Below are 15,987 nucleotides of genomic sequence, written 5' to 3'. Positions count from 1 at the left end.
ACAGCCAGATCCCCCCTTGCATCCAAGCGTCCTCCTACGTTCAAACTAATCCACGGAGAGACCTCTCGTGGTGGGTTCGGTCCATGTTCCCGTCACGGTTATTTAAAACCCCTTGGATAGGGTTGGCAGCCAACTAGGGGTGGTTTGGCACGCCCTCTAAGAATTTGCCCTGATTCATTATACCAATTCCTTATGAAAGCTTGGGTCAAACAATCCTTTCAGAGATAGTGCTCCTAAAATTACAAACACAAACAATAATGTGGGTGAGTGCTCAAATCACCTGCTAAGGTGGAATTCCTTTTTGAACACTTAATATTCAACCCTCAAATTTTTCTTGCCTTGGTGTCAACTATTATGGCCCTCTTTGGGGGGGGGGGGATAGGGAATACCCTTGTTTCGTCCCTCATTTTTATGCAATAAGAACGAGAATTCACGCAATTGGTCTTACATCCAATTAGCATCACCCATTAGTTTTCGGATGGTAATTTTCCTAGTTTTTGACTTTTAGATTAGGGTTCTTGTCTTGAGATCACAAGATCTAGATGATTCAATCTGAGATCCAAATTGATCATTTGGTAACCACTTACTTCCTTAAAACTTTATCAGGGTTCCTAAGTTTGCCCTAGGGTTTCATTCCCTCAAGATTTCATGACAAAAATCTTTCATTCATCTCTCCTACAAGTTGAGAGTAACCTAAATCCTTTGCAATCCTTTGCACGAGCTTGTATATTTACATATCAGTAATCCAAGATGCATTCAGTAAATTTGTGCCTACTACTCAACTTAGTATTGTAGTCAATCCACAATCAACCTTGGGAGAATCTACGTTTTGGGGCCATTCTTGAACTTGGAATGCGGGGCTTGACCAAACGATCTCCCACCTTCTCTCTTATTGGTGCACTCCTTTTTGTAGGAATTTCCTACACTCCGAGCAACCTCTTACCAAATAGTGGGGTAGTTGATGGAAAAATCACAGGAATAGCAAGGGAGGGAGGGTACTTAGGACCCCCCCAAGAGGAGGAAGGGAGGAAAATCCTAAAATCCTCTTCTTCTTCTTCTTCTTCTTATCCTCCTCCTCCTCCTCCTCCTCCTCCTCCTCTCTCTCTCTCTCTCTCTCTCTCTCTCTCTCTCTCTCTCTCTCTCTCTCTCTCTCTCTCTCTCTCTCTCTCTCTCTCTCTCTCTCTCTCTCTCTCTCTCTCTCTCACCCTACGTAGCCTTACAGAGGGGGGGCATGTGGCATTGATCTTTGTTTCAAGGAGGGGGGGTTTATAGGGAGGAGGAGGGTTATTTATGGGGAGAGGGGGGGGGCCATGACGGAGCCCCTCTCCTCCACCTAGGCGGCCAGAGAGGCCCGCACCATGCAGCCTATGTTCTGGGGGGGGACAAAGAGATAGTGGGGGGGAGGGAGGTGGCACATGTGTGCCCCTCCTCCCCATCATCATTGTCATCTTTGTCTTCATCGACACCTTTGCCATCAACGCCGTCTTCTACTACTTTCCCTCCCTCCCGTGAGCTGGTGACGTTGACAGGGGAAAGTTAAAAAAAATCAAATAATTTTAATTCTTTAGGGGGGTTCCTATGGGACATGGGGGGGTTATTACAACTAAGTTGGACTTAGCTTTATGGTCTTTCGAAACAGCTTACAAAGTCACCACATGCTTAACTCCATTCAATCTGGTTTATGGACTTGAAGCAATGGTCTATGGAGTTCATAGTTCCTAGCCTAAGAATGGCGGTCACTCATAGTTTATCCCCTGAAGAATCAATGCATCATATGCTATAGCAATTAATGCAATTGGAAGAAGATATGATTATTGCTCACTATATATCACCAATAGTGCATTCACAAAGGCAAGCTTGGGTTAACCGTTATGTGAAAAAGAACATTTTTAAATAAAGAGACCTAGTGCTAGTGTACAACTCAAAGCTTTGCAAGCACCCAAGGAAGCCCAATCTTTTTCAAAATCCATAGTAAGATTTTATTTGAACTTTTGGCTTGCAATTAGCTCAATGATGATATTGTGTTGACTTCTTGTGCACTATCATATGTTTGGAAGTCAACTCCCTAATAACCTCATTCAAAAAATATTTACCATGATCACTCAGTAGGACAACTGAATCTAGTCATGATATTAGAATAAAGGAATTGAGCCACACTTGCTACTTTATTATCCCTTAATACCTTATAAGCTTCAACCCATTTAGTGTAGTAATTTGTGCACACCATGATATACTGATTCATGTTGGAAGAGAGGGAGAGAGACAGAGTGGAGCGGAAGATGAGCCTTAGCTCATTGTTGTTGATCTTCCATTATTCTTCCATCATACTAACTCAAAGAGACTTACACACATAGATATGACTAACCAAGACTAATTGTGGTTAAGTCACTGACTACACCAACTTATTGAATGTCACACACGTGTACAGCTGTATCCAACTAATGTCGATCACACACATAAAGATACTAACTGAAGAGTAACGGGAGCTTGATATTCTAACACTCCCCCTCAAGCTCAAACCATCTGATAAACTCCAAGTAGCTGTCTGAAGTATATGAACTTTTCTTTACCAAGAGACTTGGTAAATATGTATGCTACCTGGTCTTCAGTTTTCACATGAATCAAGTCAATCTGCCATGTAAGAACCATTTCTCTGATGAAATGGTAGTGAACCTCAATATGTTTGGACCTAGCATGGTAGACAGGATTGCTAGCCAACATAACACTACTGAGGTTGTCTCAATGCAATCTCACTCTGCTTTCTAGCTATATTCCCAAGTCTTTCAACAATTTCATCAACCAAACTGCTTCGCAAGCCACTAAGACAGCTCCTCTATACTTAGCTTCTGTACTACACAATGCAACAGTAGGCTATTTCTTACTTTGCCAACTGATCATACTGCTGCCCAATCCAAATGCATAACCACTGGTTGACCTCCTGTCATAGGCACAACCAGCCCAATCAACATCAGCAAACCCTGTCAAGTCAAGGGATGCTCCATATGCATAAAACAATCCATAATCTGTAGTACCCTTTACATATCTCATGATCCTCCTGACTACATCTAGATGTGGTTTGCGAGGCTTCTGCATGAACTGACTAATCAGCCCCATTGCATAACATAAGTGAGGACGGGCGGGTAATAGTCAAGTATATCAAGCTACCCACCATCTATCAATACATGGTCACATTCTCTATGTCATTTCCAACATCAATCTGCAGCTTGACATTCTGATCAAGAGGTGTCTCCATAGGCTTGCATTCAGCCATATCGTACTTTTGTAACATGTCATGAGCATACTACTTCTATAGCAACCATATACCTTGAGGCATAGAGACTACCTCAATCCCAAGAAAATACTTTAGTTCACTAAAGTCTTTGACTCTGAATTTAGCCTGTAAACATGATTTAATTTCAGCAATGCCCCCTTCATCATCTCCAGTGATAATAAGATCATCTACATAAACCACTAGAAATACATATCCATGATCTTTCTTCTTCGTGAATAGACTATGATCTGCATCACCCAATCTAAATCCATGTTGCAGTAAATAACTGCTGATTCGAGCATTCCATGCTCTATGTGCCTGTTTCAGGCCATATAAAGCCTTTTTCAACTTACATACATGTGTAGGAAAGTCTAGGTGAACATAGCCTTCAGGCTGCTCCACGTATACTTCCTCAACCAAATCACTGTTCAAGAAAGCATTCTTGACGTCCAATTGCCATAATTTCCAACCTTTGCATGCCATATTGCTGTGCATACCCTTTTGCAACCAGCCTGGCCTTATAGCATTCTAACAAACCATTTGACTTACACTTAACCTTATACACCCATTTGGAGCCAATGGGGACTTTTCCTTCAGGCAACTCAACCAATTCCCATGTCTCATTTTCAGCCAGGGCTGCATACTCCTCATCCATGGCAGCACACAAGTTATCATCTGTAACTACATCGTCAAACTTTGTAGGTTCTTTGTAACCTGTCACACTAGCCATATATGCATAATGGTGGGTTGAATAACCATGGCATGTAAACCTATCAATTGGTTTTCTGACTCTCTCAGATCTCCATAACTGTGGCTCACTCTCAGCTTGCCTTTCATGAGGTGGTACATAATGACTCTGCTTTGCTCCAAGCGTCATAACAGAGGGAATGCCCAACTCACTATCCAAACTATCATTGTTGGATAACTCATAACCTACTGTAAGTGCACCTATCACATCATCAAGCATCTTTTCTTTTCCCTTATCCAATTTCCCCCTCACTGGCATATCTGTGTCAGTGGACGTAGGAGTATGACTCTGCAAGCACCTTGACCAAGGACTTGCTGTAGGTGACCCATCACCTGTAGGACCACTCATAGATGTACTCACTATAGGTGTATTTTTAGCATTACTAGTGCTAGCTAATCCATAAGTAGCCACTGCAATTGGATTACCATACCACGATGCCAGCTCATCAAAAACAACATCTTTGCTAATCAATGTCTCATGTGTAGATGGTACATAACACTTGTAAGCTTTCCGGTCTTGTGCATAACCAAGGAACACACTCTTGACAGCTTTAGGATCCAATTTCTTCCTCTTTTCATTAGGAACATGCACATATGCAATGTTGCCAAATATCTTCAAGTGTCAAATGTTAGGCTTATGACCATACAACTTCTCATATGGAGTTACATCATGAATCCCTACTGTAGGGGTTCTATTCAACACATAAACAACAGTCACTACTGCTTCAGTCCAATAACCATTTGGCAAACTCTTCTCATTCACCATAGCTCTTGCCTATTCCATCATTACCCTATTTTTCCTTAACTAGAGACATATTCTCCACCTCCATCTGATCTAAGATATGAAATTTTACAACTCAACTCATTTTCAGCATGCTTCTTGAAGTCCTTGAATGCATCAAACACATCATCCTTATGTTTCAATATGTAAAGCCAAGTATACCCGCTAAAATCATCAATGAAGAATACATAGTAACGAGCACCACCAAATGAAGCATTATGAGACGGACCCCATACATCTGAATGTACCAATTGCAAGGGTCCTCAGCTATTCCATACATGTCTCATAAATGGAAATCGTGCTTGCTTTCCAAACTGACATGCATCACATACATGTCCAAAGTCATGATACTTGAACTTAGGCAGTCCAAGCACAATCTCTTTTTGCTACATAGATTTCAGATTTTGTACATTCACATGGCCAATCCGCTTATGCCATATCTCAACATCTCGTATAGCACCATCATCATGTGCAATTCTGGAATTGACACATCAAGAGTAAATATTCTGCCATCTCTTCAGCCTCTAGCAATCAATTTGTAGCCATTACCATATTCTTCAACAAAGCATCCATCTCTATTAAATCTCACTTGCAGATTTTGCTTTACCATCTGTCCAATTGACAAAAGATTCTTGGTTATTATGGTACATGTAGTACATCATGCATGCTCTTTTTCTTTCCATCAAGCATCAACAACAGAACAATTCTTGTGTGTTGAATGTTATGTTGGGTGTCATCCCCAGTACACACATAACCATGTGAACCTACAACCATCTCATCAAACCATTCTTCATGGGGTGTCACATGATTTGAAGCAGCCATAATCAACAACTCCCTGTCAGCTTGAAGCTCTCATATCTCTCTCCACAGGCTAAATCTCTCCGAAATTCCTTCTGAAGAAGTGATTGTATGCTTCAAAAGCTTCTTCTTGGTACATCGATCATTGACATTGGGCAACTATAGCTCCAACATTGCACAAACTACTTCTTGGTACCCTGATTGTGTCTACAAACTGCTATACCTATTGACCTTGGAGGAAGTGGTGTGAGCAAACTAAGGCACCTCAACCCTTGCTCTCTTCAAGAGAGTTGTTCCTTGACTAAAGACGCTTCTTCTCGTCACATTAAAAGTCAATATTATGCTCCACAAGACCCAGATTTGCAAGAAAACATGAAATAGGCACAAAATTCATAGGTAGAGAATCAACTTGACCCAGCGAGCAGCACGACACGCAATCCTCCAGATCTTTGTGGGGCATTTGAAGTCCCCCAAGTGGGCATTCTCAACCTAAAAGGGCTTCCCAAAATTCACTCTCTATCCATCACAATCAGTGAGACCCTAATTGTCATTCATGTGGGTAGCCATAGCCAAAGCTTCAAAGTTTGATCTTTTTCATTGTTTCTTCTCACTGAAGTTATCAACCGTGATTTTAATCACTGAGAAACACTCTTTGAAGTTCATTATCATTCTAGAAGTGCCCGAGGAAGTTCAGAAGTCATCCACAAATTCGTGAGAGCAAGCAGATCAAGCACCGACTATTATTCATTAATACTTAACTAGTGTCAATTTGACACTGATCTTCTTGTGTCTCTTGACACATTAAAATACAACTTTTTTGTTGGTTAATTAAAGCTTGTCAACATGGTAGAGCTTGAACAAATAGCTAAATTCAATGGTGAAGGTTTTCACGCGTGGAATGAGAAAACCATGTACCATCTCATGAGGAAAGACCTCTGGGATCTCTTTGAGGAAGATGATGCAGATGACAATGCTAAAGAGGAAGATGATGTAGAAGACCAGCCTAAAACAAAGACATGGAACAAGATGAACAACAAAGCTCTAGGTATTATTTCCTGGGGTCTATTCGATGATGTATTACATCATATTTATGGCATTAGGGATGCAAAGAAGGCATGGGAAGAACTTGACAAAATCTTTGGTACACAAGCAAAGAACTCAAAGGTAAAATTACTTATACAGTTTTATAAGTTGGATGTAAAAGACACTTCATCTATGACTCTGCACATCAATAAGTTCAAGAGCCTTAAAACTCATCTAGCAACTCTTAAAAAGAACATTAATGAGGATGAGGCACTAGCAGTGCTACTTGCTAGTGTTAATCCTGAACCGTATGAGAACCTTGTTTCAACATTAAGTAATGTCCCCAGTCTCTCACTCAAAGACATTGAGCACTCACTGCTTGATGGAGAAAGCAAATTTAAAAGAAAATATGTAAAAGAGACCAGCTCAAGGGAAAATCTCTTATACACCAAAGGAGCTGTTGGACCCAAAGAAAGAGGTCAATGATTCAACATCGACAACAAAAGTCGGATGACATGTCATTATTGTGGTAAGATTGGCCATATTGCTAGTGAATGTTTCCACAAGAAAATAGCACAATAGATGCTGAATGACCATCACCAAAACCAATTCATGAATGAAGAAGAAGAAGAAGATGCTTTCGCTACCATCAACAACTCTGACGACAGATTGTTCTAAGGAATTTGTTCCCATAGTGGATTTGCTTTGTAAAAACCCTTGCCAAAGATGTAAAGCCTCAAGCTTTAACTCGATTAGGCTGCCTATGAGATAGTCTCCCGGGCCATGTTATCTGTAGGGGGAGAAAAGCTAGTAAGTGTAGGGACTCATCATTTGAGGGGGTGTTGAGAAATGACAAATGATGTATGCTCCATGAAGAGCTGTCCTGAATCCCATATGCACAGTAAGGAGAGTGGACTAACCCAACTTCTATAAAGCATTGTACTTGACTATCACTTTCATATGAAATGAATACAATATCATGATGCTTGGTACTTGCACTTAGTATCTCTATCATTATCAATGTCCTACACAAGATTGTGTTTATGAGTCCAAGTTAATCTATATTGGAACCTAATTCACTTGTTTAACTTCAAATTAGAAGATTAGGAGGGTGTTTATGATGACAATGGAAACACCCTCCTAATTCCTTCAAATCAGATGTTCATGATGACAATGGAAAGATCACCAAAGTGTTACACCCTCCTAATCTATGCAGAACACATAATAGGGCTGCAATGATGTACACATGAATACACCAGATTGTTGCAAAGGTAATGTAGAAAATGATCATACCGTATTAGGCAATGAATTGAGTTATCTTTTACCATGTCGCCGTGAACTTTTTTCCCCCCTATTTTGGTCGTTCTCAATTTGAGTCTGTATAATATTTTGGATACAAGTTAATGGCTCCTTTTTCTTGTCTCTATACCATAATTTTTTTGGTGCTATAATGACTTATTTTGGAAAAATACTTGGTGCCAAAATCATCACTTTGAGGAATTTCAAAATGCAAAATGTGTTTCTGTTTTGACATACGAATTTTGGGTAAAATCATCACTTTGAGGGACTTCAAAATGCGAAGCAAGACTCTCAAACCTGGAGGATGGAAAATACTAGTGCTTTCGCTCTCCAAGATATTCGTTGTCGCCTCACAATTCAAAGAGCGCTTGGAACGAGGACTAGTTTGATAGGCTTTATGTGGCCCTTGTAGGTTTTGACTCCTCTTTCGCGCGGTGCCCTACGAAAGATTTCTATCAGGGTTGTTTTCGAGATGAGCTGGTGGCAGTCTTTTGGAGAAAAGTCAATAGTATGCTTGCTCTTTCCCATTTCTACATCATAATCAGTTTTTGCCCTATTTTGAGGGCCAAGTGAGATGTTTTAGAAGAATGCTTGCTATGGTACCTTCTTTGGCCAACGTTGTATCTCTTTGAAACGCAGATTTTGGGTTCGTACCCAAAATCATTGCATTGAGGCTATCGAAGGTGCAGAGTTTCTAATCATATCTATTCTTAAAACAAGGGTGGGAATCTCATAGCGTGATGGAGTTGAATATCCTTCGAGCTAAGTCGACAACTGCTGCTCTTGATGATAACGAGAATCGAGGGCGAGAGCAAACATTGTGCTGGATGCTTTCATAGATAAGCCCTCGAGCGGCCCTGTTGTGATTGGATTGTAGGTCACCCCCCCTCCATATAGAAGCAACCTCCACAAATCCTCAGGACCTTGTTTCACACAAATTAGAGATCATTGAGGGCCTACGGGTACCGTGCGAAGGTCCCATCGCCTTATCATGCACACATGGGTAGTCACCCAAGATGCCGCATGGCCAGTCCCCTTCCTTGGGGGGCACACCCTCCTATGAGTGCGGATGGCCCTTTAGACATTTCTCCCTCTCTCGGGCATCGCTCTCAGGATGGTACCTTGGATGGGGCGCAGTGCCCTTTTCACCCAAGACACTCGCTTAGTGAGCTTTGCCACACCTATTTGTAGCACGGTTCCTTACATGTACATGTCTCCCCCCCTTTCACCCCAAAAGAAAAAGGAGAAGAAGGGGAGGACTCACCCCCTTAATTGTTGTCAATGCACAATCCAGAGGGACAACAACCAGCCGATGAAGATAGTCTGATTGAAATTTTTAACAAGAAAGAAATTGTCTAACTAGAACTAGAACGTCTCTGGTGTTAACGGTCGCAGCCCCCTCCCTTAGGTGGTAGAGAGCAGCAGGGGGGCTGGGTAAGCGACTTGACTGCCTACTTAAGGCGAAGCCCGGGACTGGGGGAAGCATACTTACCTGGGCGGGGTCAATCGGCGATCAAGGAGGCCGAGGGCTTAGGGTCGGCCTCCCCATTGCACTGTGGAGGGGTCGCACGCTAGCATCTCCCCTGAGCGGGAGAGTGCACGTCATATTTTGTGGTAGCGGGGACTCGCGTTCGCGCGGCCCCTATTCAAATCTTCAAAGCTTCGGTTGTGGAATCTGAGCCGGAGAGCGCGGCCCCTTAGCGTTTGGCGGCGATCTTCTGCCGGCCTGTTTGGACTTTTGATGTCGATCTCAATGGCGCAGAGCGCGTCTGCCGGCGATATTCTAGCTTCTTATGACACGTTCTGTATGTGTCCGGAAACGGTTGCGCTCCAGGTAGGAGCTCCTCCCGCAAAGACGCGTTATTCGATCTGCTATTCTCGTCTCTCATGTCCCGCAGGGAAAAGGGGTGGTTGGTCCGGATTCTCCTGCAGCCTTGTCTTTATTCCTCCTGCAAGTGGTGGGCGATTCATCAACAGTTGCCTGTTGGTGAGCCCAGCTCGTGTGTGCTCGCCCGCTAGAGTCCGGGTCAACAGAGCTGCTCATCACTGCTCTTAACAGAGGAGGAGCAAGCAGGTGCTGCAAAGAAGCTGTGCTTGAGGCTCAATGATGGCCGTCTTCTTGGCACGCTCACTCATAATTCCTTTCAGGTATTCTCTCGAGCGTAGCAGACACAAGTAGGCTGTGGTTGCACGATCCGTTTGATTGCCTCTATGTCTCTTTGACGAGGTTGACAAAGGTGAGAATGGATTGCTATGGTTCAAGAAGTGCGGCATAAGTGTGCGGAGATGACTTTGAGCGTCCACCCCAAAATCTACAGGCTGCCTTCTTCCTTGCCAATGATTTGGGTTGGGCTCTCTCTGAGACCGCGTGCTATTGACTTAGGCTAGCCAAACCTGCACAAAATGATATCCTTGGAGTGACTTGCCCTATAATGTATTGCTGACTCTTGTGAAGATCCATTTTGTTGGCCACTTTCTAGGCCTCTGACTGCCTCCGTTAGAACTCAAAGGTGAAGAGAACTCAAAGATAATGAAAATGACTGTGAACAAACAGACTATGCTAATGTGAATACAATGAACCTTGAAACTTTATGTCTCGGTTGGACTGGGGCAAAGATGAGCTGGAAGAGAACTTGCTGACAAATTTGAGAGTGTCTCATACCTCGAATAGATCTCAAAATGCAGGAGGCAGGTTGTGTGACTAATCAGTTGCTGGGATGCTGTTAATGCAGGTTGCGGTGATTGGACAGGCTGATATAGCAAGTACGCAACAGGGTGGCTTGCAAAAAGCTGAAAATGCTGATTGGCTGATCTGAGTGTGTAGGCTGCCAGCAAAATAGAGCTAATCGTGACATGGCTCTAGGTGCCTGATGGGCTGGGTGGCAATATGCTGAAGGCTGAGCACTCTTGCAAGTTGGGAAGTAGCTGTAATGATGACATCCAGCTCTTGCTGATGTTACAGCTACTAGATGTTCTGGGTAAGGCAGGTCACGATCAACAAATGCAGGCTGGAGGGTAGGGCTGATCAGGTTTCCAGAATGGAGAGGAGTTAGGACAACACACCAAGAACTCAGATATTCACAGAGAGGGGTGTGGACAGTAGTGGAAAATAAGTGCTAGCTGATGGAGGATAATGTGAGTGTGCAATGGAAGAAGGAACATGAACACACAGAGAGAGAAAGCAGAATATGAAGGAAAAAATATTGCACGGACTGAAGTTAAATGTTGAATACAATGATGTGGATCGGTCAGTCCCTGCATGCAGGCCAAGGCGTTAGTGAGGGCACCAAATCAGGCAGAGATGATGGAAGTACCAAGTGGGAGAGTGTTTGGGAGCCAAAGTGTTGAAATTTGCAAGAAGTGATTAGCCAAGTGTGGGTTGTGGCTATATATAGCCAAACTCCTCTAAAATCTTAACATTCTAAATTGAATTGGCCCAATTCCCTTGATTCTACAAATTGAATCGGTCAAATTCCTTTTTAAATCTTTAATGAAAGGATAATCGTTTTGATTGCAATAAATGCATTTCGATAATACATTTCGATAATTGAAATAGGAGATTTGATTGCAATAAATGCATTTCGATAATACATTAAAAACGGAAAAATAATGACAAATGTCTCAAGTAGTCATGCACTAGGTAGGCCTTGTAAGGGGGTGGAATCCAATTGACAGACAAAGGAAATGCACAAGAAATGTGCCTAAAATAGAGGAAATGCATAAAAATACACATTAAATTGTCAGAGCTTCGATGTCTCCGTTAGATGTTGATAAGAGCTCACAACTAGGAGATGACAGCTTGACATGACTAAATAAGGCAAGCTAACAACCCCTCAGATATTGGGAGTGTTTGAAGATCCAACAATCTCATATGATGAAGCATCGAAGCCTTGGGAAAAGGCTTCGTGAAGAGATGCGTCACATTGTCCTTTGTGGGATAGTAGGTCATTGCATTTGTGGGATAGTAGTTTGTCCACACGTAGCTTCATACGTGGCTCACGAACATAGTGATATTGAAACTCAATGTGTTTTATGCGGACATGAAACACTAGGTTCTTTGCTAGAGCAAGGCCACTTTGGTTGTCCACGCGCAGCTCCATAGGTCATGTCTATGGAAAGCCAATCTCTGCCAACATATGATGGAGCCAAATTGCCTTCATAACTGTTGAACATAGGGGCACGATACTCAGTCTCTGTAGAAGAAAGCTTCATAGTAGGTTGCTTCTTATTGCTCCAAGAGATAGCTCCTGATCCAAGGAAGAAGGCATAACCCGTAGTGGATTGTCTTCAATCCACATCACCTCCCCAGTTAGAGTCACTCCATCTAGAAAAAGTAAACCCCCTCTCCATGTATGATCTCGTAGGATCAAGTCCCCTATAAATACCGAAGAACACGCAAGGATGCTCTCCAATGGTCTTATGTAGGAGTCTTCATAAAAGAAGGTTATAGAGCCACCTCAAAAGAAATATTCAATTGAGTGTGAAGAAGCTGGATAAGGGAGCCAACAAGGCACCTGTTGCGGGTAACATTTGAAAGGGGATCTCTTGTTGCCAAATCTTGGACTCATGGTCCATGGGACATGAAATAGATTGACACTCCGCCATACCAAACTCCAAAAGTGACTTGGAGATATACCTGTGTTGCTAGATAAATATGCCCTATGGCATCTGATAAAATCTCCAGACTAAGGAAGAAGTGTAGGATCCCAAGATCCGTCATCTCAAACTCGTCTCAGAATATCTTGAGTCTGATCAACCTTCGTAGAAGTGCTCCCTATGATGATAATATCACCCATATATAAGATAATCAAAACATACATGTCACCCTCAACATTATAGTAAAGATTAGGGTCATGAGCTGATCTCTGGAAGCCACTGTCATGAAAGAAGTGATCAATCCTTTGGTACCAAGCTCTTGGAGCTTGCTTCAGGCCATAGAGGGCCTTTCTCAATCGATAAACCTAGTCCTTTCCTTATATAAGAAAACCTAGAGGCTGAGAGATAAATCTCCTCTTCAAGGATGCCATTCAAGAACGTAGACTTGATGTTCATTTGATAGACATGCCAATGGTGATGGTTGCAAGAGCCAAAATAGCTTGAATGGTAGACATATGAGCAGTAGTAGGTGCAAAGGTCTCAAAATAATCAAATCTTGCTTGTTGTGCAAAACCCTTGGCAATAAGTTGTGCCTTATGCTTCTCCAAGTAACCATCCACAAGATACTTGGTCTTATAGACCCACCTCACACTAATCACCTTTCGTTGTTGAGGATTCACAACTAAATTTCAAGTTTGATTTCACTTGATAGAATCGAGCTCATCCTGCATAGCTTGTCATCAAACATTCTGTGCAAGAGCCTCATCAACGGAAGCAAGCTCACTATTATGCAAAATTTGGGTCACAAGAGCATAGTTCACACAAAGTAAACTATCCAGCTAGGCTTGTAAACGAGTTGATTTGCATGGACTTGTAGGAGTAGTAGGAAAATGGGTAACACTTGCATCCTCCATGAGCCATTGATACCATCGAGAAATGGTGGTAGACTCATCATGTTGCGAGAGAGATTGTGGAGCCTTTTGGTACTTGCAAAGCACCTATTTGGAAAGGGACTCCCCCTCAATAAGTGAAGGTACATTTTTCTCATCCAAAGGAGGCTCCCTAGTTGATGGTTGTGCATCCTTGAAAGGTTGAGGGGAGATAGAAGGGGTAAGGGTACTCTTCGAACGAGTAAAGGAACTCGTTGGCAGTGGTAGGGAAGCTGGAGTAGGAGGAGGAGAAGGAGGTGGTGGTGGAGGGGGAGGAGCGAATGACAAAGGAGGGGTGCGGAGAGGTAACGTGGGGGGGGGGGGAGGAGAGGTACAAAGGGCGGGGGAGGGAAAATCGATGAAGAATCACCTGCATTAGAACCATCAATCCGATCCTCGGAGGCCACAGTCTCGTGGAAGATCACACCCTTGCTTACCTCAATCTTGTGTCGTAGGATCACAAAGTTGATATCCCTTTGTGGTAGTGTTGTACCCCACAAAGATGAGCTTTCTCGACTTATAGTCGAGCTTAATTGTTGTCTTCTTCTTGTCCACATCATGGACAAAGGCATTGCACCCAAAGATGCGAAAGTGAGATACGGATGACTTTTGTCCAAAGAAAGCCTCATATGGAATCATGTCTTGCAAAGCTGAGGTAGAACGGTTGTGAATCTGAACCATAGTTGCCACCACCTCACCCCAAAGGGAATGAGGTAATCCTCGATGCTCCAATAGCGATCGGGCCATCTCTAGCATGGTCCAATTCATATGTTCTACCATACCATTCTTGGATGGTGTATTTGGATGGGTCTACTCCACCTGAATGTCAGGATCCCTGCAATATTTGAGGGAACTAATCAAGGGTTAATTTATAAGCCCTTCCTCCTCAATTCTCCTAATTGCACTTTCTCCCACCATCATGCTTCTATCTTTGCATCTACAAAATTACCCGGTTGATTAAGGTTTACATGTTTCCTAACAGCTGCTTGCAATCCCTCAGTAAAATTTCTTTTTTTTCTTATCCTCTAAGGGAGCATTTTGTCCCATTTTCCTAATTAATGTCCCCATCTTTTTTATGTAATGCTCCATGGTTTCTCTTGAGTTTTGTGATAGAGATGGTCAAACTCTAAACCTAAACGGTCCAAAAACCCTTGCCACCTAAACTTAGTTAAGAATGCCTCTCTTAATACTACGTAACTCGTCCTTGTGGCAATAGGAAGGTTATCATACAACAAGGCTGCATTGTTCTTCAAAGGCGTTGGAAATATATGAAGTTTTTTATCATAATCAATGATCTCATTCATTGTGCACATCACTTCAAACTGGTGGATATGCATGTCAGGATCGTCATCCTAGTGATAAGAATATTGTGTAAAATCTGTCAGTTGCACAAGTGCTCTCACAGCCATACATAACACTCTTAGTACTTCCTCTAGATCTTCAAAGATTGGAATCCCCTTTTTTGGGTCAACAAATAATCTACTAAGACCCCAATATTTTCAAAGGCTATCTATATTGTTGTCCTCTCCTATATGATGAATGGGGGTTTCATTTGTTCTATGTCCTACCATTTCAGTGGAAACATAATCACAACCCACAAAACTATCACTGTTGCGACCCTATTATTTTGTATCTTCTTTCTTCTCACTAGCAGTTGACCCCTTCTTCAAGCTACTCTTATTGGTACCACTCGTTCCCTCGGAGCTTCATGTTTACCTCTCAATCACAATTTGACTCAGTTCCAATAGAAGAAGTCTCCCTAGTGACTTTTCTAGTTTCTAATGACAATTCTAGTCTACCTTGCAAGGTGTTCTGTAGCTCAATGTTGAAATTTTCTAATTGCTCCACTATTTGCTCAATTATCTTTTCCAATCTTCTTCTTGCTCTCTCATCTCGTGCTAACTTCTGGCTTTTACTCATTCACTCTTGTACTTGGCAGCTTTCTCTATCATGCACATCCTCCCTCACCCTTTACTATAGGCGCCCTTGTTTATGTAGACTCAACTTTCAAAGGATGTCAAGTAACTCCTTCTCTTTAACCCTAGAGGGTATATCATCATCGAGCTTTTGTACTAAATCTAATATCTTTGCCACTTCCCTCTATTCCTTTGTATCAAATGTTAATTTCATGCCCTTAGTAATTGCTACCCACAGAGGCACGTGAGTCCAATCTATTCTTGTAAAAGACTTATATGCTTCTTTATAAATCCAATCATAATGGTGCTTCACACTAATGGTATTAAGTTGAATTTCATTGACTAACTTAAAGTGCAATGCTAATAGTACAATCCCCTTTTCTTCATCTTGGAATATCCAATTCCTAGTGCATAGTTGTTTGACATTGACCCACAATTAGGGTCTAAAGTATTTGCATCCATCCACCACCTTAGTTTCCCTTCCTTATCTACGATAATTTGTTGAATATCCTGTGGCAATTGGAAAAAGAAGGCTCGTAGGAAAGCCTCATTGTAACAGCTCATTAGAGTCTCATTCACTTATATTGATAATTCTTTTGCTAAGTCTCAAAATAACCAATTAAGTCC

At 42.2% G+C, this 15,987-nt stretch overlaps 1 non-coding gene across 1 annotated transcript; it reads left to right on the top strand.

The window, feature by feature from the left end:
* Positions 1 to 9,403: 9,403 nt before the first annotated feature.
* LOC148036890 (U1 spliceosomal RNA) lies at positions 9,404 to 9,565 on the top strand. Its single transcript, XR_015690808.1, has one exon. It is a non-coding gene; the product is annotated as a U1 spliceosomal RNA (small nuclear RNA).
* The last annotated feature ends 6,422 nt before the right edge of the window (positions 9,566 to 15,987 follow it).

The sequence above is a fragment of the Lygodium microphyllum genome, chromosome 4 (genome assembly GCF_053477565.2).
Source record: "Lygodium microphyllum isolate KBCC chromosome 4, Lygodium_microphyllum_v1.1.10, whole genome shotgun sequence".
NCBI classification, from domain to species: domain Eukaryota; kingdom Viridiplantae; phylum Streptophyta; class Polypodiopsida; order Schizaeales; family Lygodiaceae; genus Lygodium; species Lygodium microphyllum.
This window is presented reverse-complemented; position numbering and strand designations above follow the sequence as displayed.